Source organism: Bacillus rossius, chromosome 15 (assembly GCF_032445375.1).
Source record: "Bacillus rossius redtenbacheri isolate Brsri chromosome 15, Brsri_v3, whole genome shotgun sequence".
Lineage (NCBI taxonomy): Eukaryota > Metazoa > Arthropoda > Insecta > Phasmatodea > Bacillidae > Bacillus > Bacillus rossius.
In genome coordinates, this window is record NC_086342.1 from 37,738,954 (window position 1) to 37,753,941 (window position 14,988).

The 14,988-nt window shown below is 37.0% G+C and overlaps 1 long non-coding RNA gene across 1 annotated transcript in view; it reads left to right on the forward strand.

The window, feature by feature from the left end:
• The window catches only part of LOC134539376 (uncharacterized), a 1,030,613-nt gene that overhangs the window by 658,691 nt on the left and 356,934 nt on the right, over positions 1 to 14,988 (forward strand). The window lies entirely within an intron of this gene.

Sequence of the window (14,988 nt, forward strand, 5' to 3'; positions counted from 1 at the left end):
AAAATTTGCAAAATTGACAGAAAGGTTTCTATAATTTGTCCAAAATTTGCCAAAACTCGTAATTTTTTTTTATTTTTTAGGGGAAAAAATTCCATAATTCTCAAAAAATTTGAAAAAATAAAAAAATTATTTGGAGGAAAAAATTTTCAGCTTTATTTCTTTAAAATTCAAAATTTTGGAATTAAAAAAACTCAAAACACTTTTTGCCTTAGAAAGAACAAATATTCCTCTAATAGGCTTATCGTCCGCATCTACAAGCCTCCAATAAGCTTATTGCGGCCATCTTGGTTGACCTAGACCTTGACGTTGACCTTGACTGTAAAATTCAAATTCTTTATTTTTTGAACAAAAAATTCCAAAAAAATTTCCTAAATAAATAAAAAAAATTGCTTGCATCACTTTTTTAGTTACTTAATCTATTTCGGTCATGGGTTATATTCCCGGCAAGAGTAAACAAGTATTTTATTTATAATAAAACTAGAAACTTTCTTAATAACAATATCTTAACTCACACCCGCTAGCTGGAATATTGACATATCAGCTGCAATTATTGCTACAGCCGACATATTGTTTTCATCTGCTAGATTACACTGTCGCCATATTAGTTTAATTTTTGCCCACAAGAGTACAGTAATCATTTATTATTACTGTGGCACCCACCATCTTAATTAACATTTGTAATTATTTGGTATGAATTCGGGAAAACTTACCAACTTCATTAAAAAAATTGCAATTAATATATTGATTGATTCGATCGATTAGTGTCCATTGTTAGATGCCTGATCGATACAAAAAAATTTATGTAAAAAACAATAATTTCAATAAATATGATTAAGTCCTAAAAGAAGCTATAATTTCTCATATACTAGCATCCAGTAAGCTAATATAACTACCATAGAGGAAATTTGTATTTATGGACCTATAAATTGGAAAAACTTCAAAAACTCATCCAAAAAATCACTTATTAAAATTATGATTGTAGCGATATATTTCTGTCCTTGGGTTGGTTCTCGGCCAGTGATAAGGGTAACTAAAGCTAAATTCTGTTTCCCATTACATTTTGGAGTTTATTAATCATTCACTTTACTAAAAACAAATCTGGACAAGATTTGTGTCCGACGAATTAAATATGTTGACGCGCTGCACAACATGGAAATCCATTTTTTTTATATGCATGAAAAACATCCCAACCAGTTCATGTGCAATGCTATACGTATAGACCATGTGTATTCGGACCACAAGACCAGGTCATAAACAATGTCAGATGTATAGGCCAAACATTTCCGAATCACAAGACCTTCTTCGTCGATAGCTAATATAACATATTTCAACCAGTCAAGACAAATTCAAGCAATTTGAACAACATACATGTTTTACGCTTAGTAACAGACCAAGAATATATTAAAAATTTTTTTTATCAAGACTGTAACGCCCCTCGTGCCTCAAAATAAAATAATTTTATTTTAATAAAAGGTCCTTGGAAACTGCTGGGCAAAATACAAAGAAAATTAAAGTTAATTACCAGAGGGGGCACGAGGTGGTGCACAAGACAAAATTTACACTCCCTGCACACTAGTAGCTTGGGGAGTTCGTGGATCGATAAAATGAAGAAGGTATTTGATAAATAAATACACTACTTCGGTAGATTGGTCTATAGGTTTTCCTGGTTTATTATTAAGAGATTTTATTTTCGCATTATTTAAACATGACAATAAAGATCTTAGTAAGTAACAAAGTTAAGGGGGCGCCCCGGGATTATTTAAAACAATACATATTACACCTTAACAAATAAATGATTACATAAACAAAAACTAAAAAATTGCACCAAAATTTGATTCTCCCAATGATTACATATACATGAGTTTCCTTGATTTTACATGTTCCTGGGATTACGTTCTTAAAGCCCTGCTCGCTGGTATCTTGTTAGTGAATTTAGTTGATTCGATGCAAGTGGAATATATATATAGCTTATATCACCCGGGTCTTCCCAGGGTGACGTTGGACCGAGAGGAAAACTCTTCTAAAGGAGGAAATCAGCAGCAGGTCCCGAAGATCATGCGGGGAGCAATTTCTCTCCCCGGAAACATTGACCCTGTCTTGAACACATGTCAAATTCAAAAAGAATTAGACCTGCGTCCAGACAGTCATACACCGTCGGCGCGAAAGGCCAACAAACGGGAATTTGGGTAAAAAAAAAAGGCTGGATTACTCACCAAACAGGGTGTGAAATCAGGGCTCACGAGGTGTCTCGCGCCGACATCAGGATGGCGTGACCGAGAATTCGCGGATGCACGGAAGAAACTAAAATTTTTATGAAGGTAAAAAAAATAATAAAATTTGACTAAACATGACTTCTTCTAAATACTACATCTGACTGGCTACTGTACCACTGGGATCACATCCCTAAAGCAAGCTGACTACATTCTTGTGCACACGAATTCGCCGTTGCTGCGAAAAGCCTCTTAGCGCAGAGGACGCCGAGAAGACGTGGTCAGTAGCCGAGGTCGGATAACTAAATGCCGGCGATAGCGGTCAAAGCTTCTAATTAAATCGGGCACTCAGCCCTAATAAAAAAAGGGGGGGGGGGAGGTTCGGCTCAGGGCCGAAAACATGCGGAGGTGCCCGAGGCGGGCGTGCCAACAACACGACATGCGCGCTCTCTACCGGAGGCAACAGGAAGCTACAAAGAATCGACTTCAACAGGCCGCGAGAAGGAAGCATAGGGCTTAAGGGCGCCGCGGCGCTGCTCTCTAGCGGCGTAAAGGGGAACTAACTGAGGCGGTGAGCTGACTTGCCACCAGGTGTCATGAGGGTGAGCTCTGCACGCTGGCGACCAGGCCCGCGGTTACTTTTTCCTCCGCTAGATGTCGGGGACGTCTCTGTCGGACCAGGGAGAACGCCCTTAAATTAGGCCATCGTCCCGTCAGGTCACTGCTCCTAGCTTGATTTCTTAGAACTAATGTGAGGTGGAGAGAGAGGAAGGGGGGGACAGAAAACGCCACTCCGCTGGGAATACAGCTCCACTGGAGCCCCATTCGTGACGAGACTTGCTATTCTCAGCAGGCCTCTACAAAGTAGCAGCTTGCAGCCCAGGAGCTGCTCTATGCAATTTTGGTCATGAAGATAAATAATATTACAAACTCGGGACGTGACTGCAGGCGAGAGAAATTTCAACCGGGCTGACCATGTCCACATTAGACAGCAAAATATCAGATTGGCCCCCTGGGAAGGGGCTTCGGTCCACTGGCACAAAGTTTAAATACGTGGCGTAAACCGGCCTAACAACAAGTAAATTACCCCCTTAACAACCAGATAAATTAAAAGAATAAGAAATCCCAAAAAAATTTAAAATTATAGAAAAATTAAAAAAATGTGATGAAATGCCTAATTTCCGGCACAAGACCAAGAGGATTTGAACCAGTAAATAAAAGAGCAACTATAGATTTAACTTTGCACATTTAACAAAACGACACACATTCAACGAAAAAAAAAAAAACAATGCACACAATGGGCACACAGTACATAGTCCGTTCACACAGAGTACACTCAGTAACCACAGTTGTGCCTCGAAATTATAATTTTTCAACACAATTTTAAATTTGAATTCTGAACATCATCTTAAATTTTAACTTTTTCCGCTTACTTTTTGAGTGACTGAAGTTTCACATATTGAAAACATATTAATTTTCGGCATACGTTTTGAAAAGTTAGATAGCAAACTATAATTTTTAAAATTTTTGTGCAGCATAGATAAACAGAACCAAACGAAATAAATAACTTAGAATATTTTGGTTTAAAGGCAAGGCCGGTGGCTACTGAATTTTTATGGCTTAAAATACTTTCATAAAATTAAATATATAATTGTTTAAGCCTTTAAATGTTATCAAAATTCTAATGATTTAAAAAGACTATGTAAAATTAAATCATTTTCGTTCTGAAAGCCACATAGCAGCCATTATAATCGACTTTGAAACTAAAACTTTTAATTTTTTTACATTAAAAATACATTTTTCTTTATCCATACAGATCAAAAACGTTAGCGATGCAACTTTGCTGGCTAATTATGCAAATTATTTTCTATTTATATAATTTTGTGAATGTTCAGGGACTCAAACAGTCGGGAAGTTTAGCCGTGTGTAACGTAGATGTTGGATAATGTCTTGGAACGAGACTTCCACCCTTAAACCGTGGCGAGACGTGAAGTCCGCACGGACTGGTCACGGTCGTGCGAGCGCCCAGAGAGAGGTGGTAGTACCCAGGGGGTTGGAAGGGGGGGGGAATGAGGGGGGTTGTTCCGGGTCGCGAGCACGACTGCTGGAGACTCGCTCGACCAATCACAGGGCCCGGAGCGCTGACTCCCTCGAGGTCCTCGGCGCTGCTGCGCGGGACTTATTCCTCGTGGCCTCGGTTCTTCACACAGCCAGAACACAGAGCGATCACTACGCAATTTCCGAAGGCAAAATATTTTTCACGTTTCTCTACTGTGAAAAAAAAATATATTTAATTAAAGTCCATTGTGGCAAGTAACACAATTATGGTTCCGCCTTCTTGCACTCATTTTTACCAACAAAACTTCACGAAATAGTACTTAGCCGATGCCTGTCTCAAGCATGACCCAAAATGCTTTGGTACTCTTAACACATTTTCGACCGAAAGAAAATAAGTTTTGTTGAATTTTTACCAGCTTAATGCAAAAATAAGTGACCATTAAAACATTACAAACGTTTACATCAAGATATTTAATTTAAAACGCTATATATTTATATATTATTGAAAAATATATGAAACAATTTTATTAGTATGAAATATACAGTACAAGAAAAGTTGTCAAATGTGTCAACATCTTTTATAACCAACCAACGTGAAATTTATAGAATGAAATATAACCTCAATGAAAGCTATACTTTCAACTCGGGGACAATATGTAGATAGTCATAGCCATACGAGGGCAGAGCGTCGCGAAAACCGGTATGTATGCAACCTGTCACACACGCATGAAAGACTGGTACAAAACTACCCAGGCTGATTGACCAGCCGAATCATGGGGCCAGTTTCCTAAAACTCAATAGCTGCAATAAATACTACTATAATTATGTTGAAACGGAATAAGTTGTGAGTAATACATAAAAATCTTTTTTTCCATAAACAATATAGATCCCTCATGTTTGATACGTATAATGTTAGTATAGGAATAAATAAAGATCACAGGATTTCACGGCCATTGTCGGTATTTTCTTGGCTTCGAGGTGTAGGTCGTTTCAGGTAATTGTCTTGCGACGTTCCGGCAGTCATTGCAGCTGCCATCATCAGGTAGACTAAGCCTGACTTACTGGAGCATAGGATGCAGGTCATTTTATACCCTGGTGTCTGGGTGCCTGTTTTCAGGTTGGCTGGGCTGGTCGGCCAGTTACCGGCTTGCTGGCTCCTGATTGTCTGAGGTGGTTAGCCAATGGAAGGGTTCTAGGTTGGGTGGGCTGGCTGGCCTCTTCTGGTGGAACTGCCTTAATTTCTTCCTGGTCTCTAGTTTTCGAGTTATCCATGTGCCCATATTTTGCTAAGCTGGTAGTCCGTGGAACTCCCACGGAGGCTGGCGTCACAGCTTAAGCACTTTAGGGGTGCCCTTCTCGAACCGACGAGAGCGGCTGTGACGAGTCGCCTCACTACGGACCGATCCCACGTCCGAAATATCGAGAAGAGCGGTGTTTGTTCACGCAACTCCACGCGGTGGCCCGAGGAATTTTCAAGGGCGCATCAGCGATAGATAACAGCACCGTGGCAGGACTTTGACCGCGGAGCGGGAAGGGGGAGGGGGTGAAAGGGTAGCGACGACCCTTGTAATCCAGCCAGGCACGTGTGGCATGCCTTACGTTAATGCATGGCGAACCTGGCGCGCGTCGTGGTCCTGTCTGCGTTCTTAACAATATTAAAAAGTTTAAGGTCAGGATAGAATAACAAAACAAAAATCAATATTACACGGAACAGCTAGTCAGAGGAAATTTTTCACACCCGACTACTTTTGAATTTTTTCTGCCTTGTATAGAAAATATAAATATTGGTATATATGAAGTTTAAAATATACATGAATTACTAGTCAAAGTACTTAAATTTAAGTTCGTTTCAACAAAAATTTAAAAAATAAATTTCAAGAGTCAGAGGACCCCTGGACGAGGACAGACTGCCTGCGCGCGGGGAGATATTCGCAAGCTCTACGAAAAATGTTGTATGTCATATACCAGAGTTGAACTCAAGTCATATTCCAAAAAAGTACATCGCCAGGAATAATAAGAAAAACCAAATCTTCATACAGGCCAAGTAAATCCAAACCACGAGTCCGTAATTTTCTATACTCGACGTACATTTTGAACAGGTCATGTACACAGAATTCGTATAGGCTAACAGTCTCCGAACAAGAGGTATTTCTTGACGACATTTACGAACAATTTATAAAGATCATGTTCAATATCAGGCGTATAGACCAGGCTCCTCCAAACCACCAGGTCAATCCTAACCTGACTTCATTCTTGACTACACACTTAACGAAACGACAAAAATTCATCAAAAGAAAAGAACACACATTTAACGAAAATACTCACATTCAGCAATAGAACACAGAATACATGCAACGAACACGCAATGCACAAACTAGGCACGCAATGGACAAACAAAACACGCAAATAAACATGGTTCAAACAAAAGAAAACACAAATTACTCAGTCAAATAATATGCCTTAAGATGGCTGAGAATCACTATCATGCAAGAAAAACTTCCTTCTCCTGGTTGTCTAGCGAAGTCTTCTTTCTCTTGCGATCGTGAGTGAGCATCTCGCATCACACATAAAAAATAAATAATACTTACCTCAACACATCATGTGTTAACTTAACTCCTGCTGACGAGATATTATAAATTCTGTTTAAGTAATTGTTGCGATTTAAAACTCTCATTTTGCATATAGCATTAGTCGAAAAAGCTAACGTGGAATCTGGTTCCTTGGCTGCAACTGTATTGGAAGGGACATCGCTGTAGATACTGCAGCAAGGAATGCTAGAAATCATGAGAAGTATAATTGTGTTTAGAACCCACTATGCAAATTGATAATCTGTGATGTATGTAGCAGGTTTATTGCACGAATTGATAGCTTAAAAATACACGGCAGAACGTGTAACGCCTAGCCATCTCACGAGATAGAAAACATTGATAAAGCCACTACACTAATGAACAGTGCCCCTCATAGTGTAAAAACTTTCCTTTTCTTGAACGAGATTATTTTCATAGCTCTCCTGATCTCTAAAAAGAACCTAACTTGGAGGTTTCTGACGGTTTAAGTAATATTGAACCTAATAAAATACCACCACCGTGAAAAGTGATTCATCATTCAATCCCATTTCAAGTAAACCCTCTGTACTTTGTAAAAAAAATAATGGATGCTTAAAATGGAAGCTTTTTAACGATGAAGAAACTTCGACGTCATAGAATTCTTACAGTAATTCAGGTGAACATGCTGACTGCTACGATGATGACGACAGCGACTCTGAAGCTGGTGGCAAGACCAAGCCTGTGATAAAGTAGGTACCTAAAACTGGCACCATCGAATACTGTCATGAAGCCCTGAGACAAAATCAATGGACACGGCGCGGCGTGATATATTGAATTATTCAGATCAAGCTTGATGATCTCTGGGATGAAAGTGATCTTTCAAATATAAATAACAAACAGAGCAGGAATATGAAAATAGCATAAGAGATTGATTATACATAATGTTCGATCGCCTGAGACTACTGATGGCATCCATTAGTGGAGTAAACTACTCGCACATTAATGAATTAGCCTTAATACTTAAAGAACTGAGAAAATGACTCGTTTTTATTGCATTTGTACAAAATTAAATATAATTTGGTTTTAAAAAGAGATTGTTTTATTTCATGAAATGTGATTTATAATTAAGAATGAAGTTCTCGCAATTGTTTGTTCAATGTGTGCATTACGTGTTTTTGCGTGTCCATAGTATATATTATGTGTTCATTTCATGTATATTGTTGCATTGCATGTTAATTGTGTGTTCATTGTGGTTCCAGTTTGTTTATTGCGTGTCCAGTGTGTGTATTTTTTGTGTTCATTGCGTGTTGGAAGTGTGTATTGCGTGTTCATTGAATGTTAATTATTTGTATTGTGTGTTCATTGCGTGTTCAATGCATGTATTACGTGTGCATTGTATATATTCCATGTATTATGTTTTTTCTTTTGTTGAATGTTTGTCGTTTCATTAAATGTGTGTTCTTTTATTTTGTTGAATATGTATCGTTTCGTTAAATGCATGTAGTCATGATTGAAGTCAGGTTATGATTGTCATCGTGTTCGGAGACGACTGATATTGACCATAAACTTTTTAAAATGTTTGTGAGTATCGTCGAAACATACCTCTTGGTTCGGAGATGCTTGGCCTATGCTAATGGCTTTTTAGTGACTTTATTAAAATATACGTCAATTATAGGAAAAAAAGACTGTCTCGTGTAGATTTATTGCCTCGGATTATTATTCGTTGTGTTGTCTTATTTATTGACATATTGCTTGGGTATAAGCACCACAAAAATTTTTTTGCAGCGCAAATGTTTCTTTGGTAGGATCGTTTTCTACTCTCGTTTTTTTTTTTTTTTTTTTTTTTGATCTTCGAGGCGATTCCAAGTACTTTTCATGGACCGTGTTAGGTATTTCAGCGACCTTCTATACATGTCAGCTACACGGTCTGGGAACAGGGTCTTTATGCCACGTGTATTGAGATCAGGTGGTTGGTCACCTGACACTTCTGCAGGCTTGCCAATCTCTCCCCGCGCGCCGGCAGACATATCTCATCCGAGCGGCCTCTGCTCCGTGAATATTTTTTACGTGACAACGTCTAATAAATCGATGAACTCCGGCTACACGCACGAAAAAGTATCCAGTTACGCACATTGTTCGTTACGCTTTGTCCCGTTACTCTCATTGTTCCGTTACGCTGTGTCCCGTTACGCTCATTTTTCCGATACGCTGTGTTCCGTTACGCTGTCGGCGAGTGCAGTAATAATAGGTTATGTTACAATTGACTAAAAAATTATGTTGATTCATATAATTGAAGATAGATATTTGATTACAGTTTATTTATATGAAAACTTGTTCATAATTATATTTAAACCTTATAGCTAAATGCCAGTTCTTAAAATCAATTACAAGTCATCTACACGTGAACTGTTTCGTCTACTGTTTATAAATTGAAGCGAAAAGTTAATGTGGTTTGCATTGCTTATTACAAGAACAATTTCGGCAATAAAGGTTAATAATTCTTGCATTTTAAAAATCTGATTCCTAGTGTAATTTCAAATATTTATACTTTTATTATTAAAATAAAAAATTCATAAAAGTATGCAATCATTTCATCAATGTTTTGTTATGACGTTGTCACGTTAAACTATCGTCCGTAAACCGACTTTACAGTCAAATTTTTTTGAACCTTTCTAGTTAACGAGCTTTAATTTTGTTTTTTTGACTAATCGTACGTGTACACTTTAAACTTCATGTGTATTAATAATGTTCGCAGGCTTTCACGGCCATTGTCTGAAGTAGCTTCGCTTCTGGGTTGTAGTCGCGTCCTTGGCGAATAATTCACCAAGGACACGGCTACAACCCAGAAAACCTCAGAGTGTTTAATATGTAATAATGTTTTTAACTCTGTACTGCCTGGTATCGAAGCGTGGATGAACATCTATCAAATCAATCATTATATTAACAAGTATGTTTCGATGAATTTTGAATTTTTTCTGAATATCTATTTTCAAAAATAAGGTTTTTTAATGTGGCGGCTAAATATGGCGGACGCCTTGATAGTAAATGAATATTGCGCTCTAGCGGGGCAAAAATTAAACTAATATGGCGGCAGTGCACTCAAGCAGACAAAAACAATATGTCGGCAGCGAACTCTGACAGATGAAATAAAGATGAACGCTATGACGTCATACCACTTGAAGTATTATTTGCGGGTAGCCTACGATGTACAAGAGTGGTGTACCATACCCGAACACACCCGAAGAATTCTCTTCGGCCAACGTCGGGATGTTGTTTTTCTGTTGACCCAAAATATAAACATGGCCATGGTCCACTATCTTGGAAGTTATTAAATACTAAGAAAAATACACATATTAAAAATTTAAAGGCAAGTAATTGTGCTATATTTGGTTATATGTTTAATGATTGTCATTAGGATTCCATTTATGTGTTTGAAAATATTTGGTTATTCTGTTAGGCAATGGAAGATACGAAGTTCCTTACACGCAGTTATTGTTGTTACATATTTGCGTCGTATTTACTTTTAAAATACGTGATTCTTATCAGAAAGTGAATGCGTCATTGATACATTGATAAGTAATGGAGTGACGTATGGCTCGAGCATATGATTTTAAGATTTTCAGGGTTGTTGATATAATCATTATTATTTTATATGACAAGATTTTAGCGCTTATATATGGGCCTTTTCTATATACTGTACGAACTGTACGCTTTAGAAGCTATTTAGTTAATTCTCTAAAGAATATTTAAACTTCAGAGATCTCAGAGCTGAATTATTAAAGTCTATAATCAGGGAAAGGCAAGCTTCTCAACCACCGAGGGCCCCGCTCCAGCCCTTGTATTATTGAAGCAAAGGTTTTTTATAAATCTGTAGACTCCTATTCATTTCATAACGTAAACATAATTTATTCAAAATTTGATAATATTATCAAAATTTCAGAAAAGATATTAGCAAACACATTTTTTAAATAATTGATGTTCCAGACTGGCTTAAAAACATTGATTATATAGTTTGTATTTATTTATTTTCATTATTTTGTGCTTTGAATTATTAATAATATTATTTTATTGAAAGTGTTTGTCATTAAATAAATGATTTATTCGAAACTTGGTTCGATCCCTGGACGATATAAAATTAACTTAATATAACATAAATTTAGCATAATAGTGACAGGTTCGAGAAATAAAACACAGCAATTTCTTTTACAAACATAATATTTATTGCTTAATTTCTATTCTTCTATAGGATCACCCTACGAAGGTTAGCAATCTTATAAAGATTTAGGTCTACATACCCGTGAAATGACTAATTCTTAGCTCCGATCAGTTTATACTAGACAGAGACCAGCCAGAATGTTTACTGACATAGTCCTCCTCTTCTTGACAGAGTTTCTGGACACCATGTTTAACAGTCTGCTTCACGACGTCAGAACTGTAAATAACTGCAGCTGATGTCTTGAATGCACACATCTTCACACTGTCATCGAAAATATATGACTTTCCATAAATAGAGTCCAGCCAAATGTAATATTTTAAAGGAAAGTTTGTTGCTACATCAACAGTAAGCTGATTTATAATACTCTGACAGATTCCGCCAAGGATAATAGAAATATCTTTGGTTCCAAATGCTTCATCAGCTCCAAAACTCCAAATCTCCAAAACTCCAAAGCTCCAAAGCTCCAAAGCTCCAAAGCTCCAAAGCTCCAAAATCTATAAAGCTCCAAAGCTCCAACAGCTCCAAAGCTCCAAATCGCCAACAGCTCCAACGCTCCAACAGCTCCAAAGCTCCAAAGCTCTAACTGCTCCAACGCTCCAAAGCTCCATCAGTTCCAAAACTCCAAATCCCCAACAGCTCCAAAGTACCAATTGTCATTGGCACCATCAGTCTATGACTCCAACATTCTTTTGGCTCCGAAGCTCCAAAGCTCCAAAGTTCCAAATCTCCAAGTTCCAACAGCTCCAAAGCTCCAAATGCTACAAATTCACCAACAGCTCCAAAATTCCAAGGCTCCAAATGCTTCAACAACTCCAAAGCTCCATCAGATCTAAAGCTTCAAATGCTCAAACAGCTCCAAGCTCCAAATGCTCCAACAGCTCCAAAGCTCCAAATGCTTCACATCTGTTCCAAAGCTCCAACAGCTCCAAAAACACCAATTCGCGCCATCAGGTCTATCTACATTTGGCTCCATTGCTCCATTTGCTAATCGGGTTTAAGTGCTCCAAGAGCTTCAACATGTAAATTTCACTCAATTGACACGCAATGTACACAAAGTACACACAGGAAACGGAATGAACACACAGTACACACAACAAACGGAATGAACGTACAGTACACACAGTACACACAGGAAACGACATGAACACACAGTACAAACAGGAAACGGAACGAACACGCAAAGTTCACGCAATTGACGCGCAATACACGTATTGTACACGTAATGTACGCAATGACCTCACAACATTCACGCAGTTCAAGCGTTTAATGAAAACGAAGCACATTTTGAAGCACAATCATAAAAAAGAAGCACATTTGGAAGCATAATCACAAAAAAAGCACATTTGGAAGCACAGTCACAAAAAGGAAGCACATTTGTAAGCACATTCAACTAAAGGAAGCACAATCGGAAGCACATCCAACAAAAAGGAAGCACATTTGGAAGCACATTCAACTAAAGGAACCACAATCGGAAGCACATCAAACAAAAAGGAAGCACATCTAACGAAAAGGACGTACATTTTCACGAACATTCAACTCAGTAGGTTGCGTTCGTTAATTTTACGTTAGGATACAATGCATCCATCAGTCATTGGCTACAACAATCAATGACGTCAAAAGTATTCGACTCCAAATAGTCTTAGGCCTTACACTATTTGACTACAAGGCTACGAAGCTTCGAAGATACATGGCTCCAACTGCTCCAACAGCATTATGTTATAAGATTACAAGGCTACTTGGTTACGTAGCTACAAGTCTACGAGGCTCCAAGACATCATGGCTACGTGACTACGAGCCATGAGGTTACGAGACTACGCGATTACGAGTCTACAAGGTTACGAGATTGCGAGGCTATAGGACTACGAAGCTTCCAGGACACGATGCTATGTGGCTTCGAGACTACTGGCTCTAACTGACTACAATAGCACCATTCAGTGGTGAGAGTTAATTTATCTCATGTAAAATAACCCGTTTAATGTAGTGTTGATTCTTGTCAACAGATGACACCACATGCTGCTTACAGGTAAATATTATTTAGTTCTTTTATGTGGGATGCAGGATGCTCACTAACGATCGCAAAAGAAGGATGGCTTCGCTAAGCACCAAGGAGAAGGAAGTTCGTCTTGCTTATTAGTGATTCTCAGATGTCTCAGAGCTTATTATTATATATGACTGAGTAATGTTATATTCGTTTGAATTCCACCTGATTAAAATATTACAATTGATGATTTAGTAGCAGAAATTCAATTACTTAAAATTAACTCTCAATAAAATGACATTATTCGTTAAGTAAAAATTCCTTCATGCATAGATCGGTTTCTCGGAAGCAACCACGAGCACACGGAGAAAACCATGAAAATACTGACAAGAATAATCGGGAGTTCATGGAGAAAACCATAAAAATGTTGACAAGAATAATCGGGAGCACACGGAGAAAACCGACACACACATTTCTTTGATATCAAAAAATCTCAGAAAAAATTTCAAAATAACAATAAAAATAATATCTAATAAATAAAAATCAATTTTTTTAAACAATTACAAAAAATTCTGTCTTGTGCTAGATCTCCATCCTTCTTCAACAAGTGAGAAGTTCTCAAGCTGTCAGAAGTTGATAAATAAATCATATCGCCAAGAAAATTAAGCGGGAGATAATAAATTGAACGATATTAATCTAGTTTTTAAGATTTCATAGCATATTTTTACCTTTTTCTATACTTGACGCTCATGAGCGTGAAAAGTTTTGTTTTATTTTAAAAATAATATTTCTGAAGCTAATCATGTGGAAGTTATGGTATTCCGTATAATTTATAAACATACAAAGTCAACGTACTAATTTTTTCTAAGTGATGAATTTCTGCCCTTAAAGGTTCTGAAATTTTCTAAATATCGTTTGGAATAAAATATAGTGACTATTCTTTCAGTCAAACTTATTTTAAGATATAGGCTATCATTAATTAACATTTCGCAAAACCACCTTCTCTTGTTCAGACGTTTCCTAAATATCACCTCTTAAGATAAAAAAAATTAATATTGTTTAAAAATGTAAAAAAAATTCTAAATCATATATATCCATATTGGCTTAATATGTTATTATAAATTTTCACGTTTTCTTTAATGTGGGAAAACAGACGAGAGTAAAAGGTTTTATTATTAAAGCTTTTGGCTAACTTAAAACCAGAAAAAAATATTTATTAAAAATAACATCCTACTTTATGAGGTAAAAACAGGTAATTTGTATTTGAAACAATTCATTATATCTTCGATTCTAAACAAAATTAAGTAAATAATATGTAGAACTAATAATGCATGTGCCAAATCTACCAACTTCTTGTTAAAATTTAGCGAGATTACATCCTTAAGGGATGTCAAGGAGTAATATTGATTATTAAGAAGAAAAGTTGAGATCTCCTGAAGCTAAATAAGTGGGAGGAGATCAACTCAACAATAATAACATGCCTACAAAGTAACACAAAAAGGTTTTCCATTTTCTTTTATTCCTGGCATTAAAGGAGTGAAAATGGAGTGAAATTTGTTTCACTAAGTTAGGTAGGTTATGTAGGTTTTATAACAATAAATCATACCTCCGAAGCTAAACAAGTGATCAAACAGAAACTGAACAGGGATAACTTGGATAGTGAGTTGCGTTGCTTTTACAATATTTCGTAATACAGCCTCATAATGGGTTAAACAGGGGTGATTATGGTTAAGAGATAATTGAATAACAAATCCAAAGAAAATTGATTAGGTGAGCAGAAACTGAATTTGTAAAACGTACATAATAATAAAGAAAGCATAGGGGAATGCGGGGTAACAGCACGCACTTAACTTTGACACATTATATTTCTATTAATAAAGTTTAAAAAGCAATGTAATTAATTTGTAGCAAAGCGACATTAGGTCAGTTTAATTATAGCCGAGTATTAGTACATTGTTTAAAAGGGAAGTGTGGTTTTTT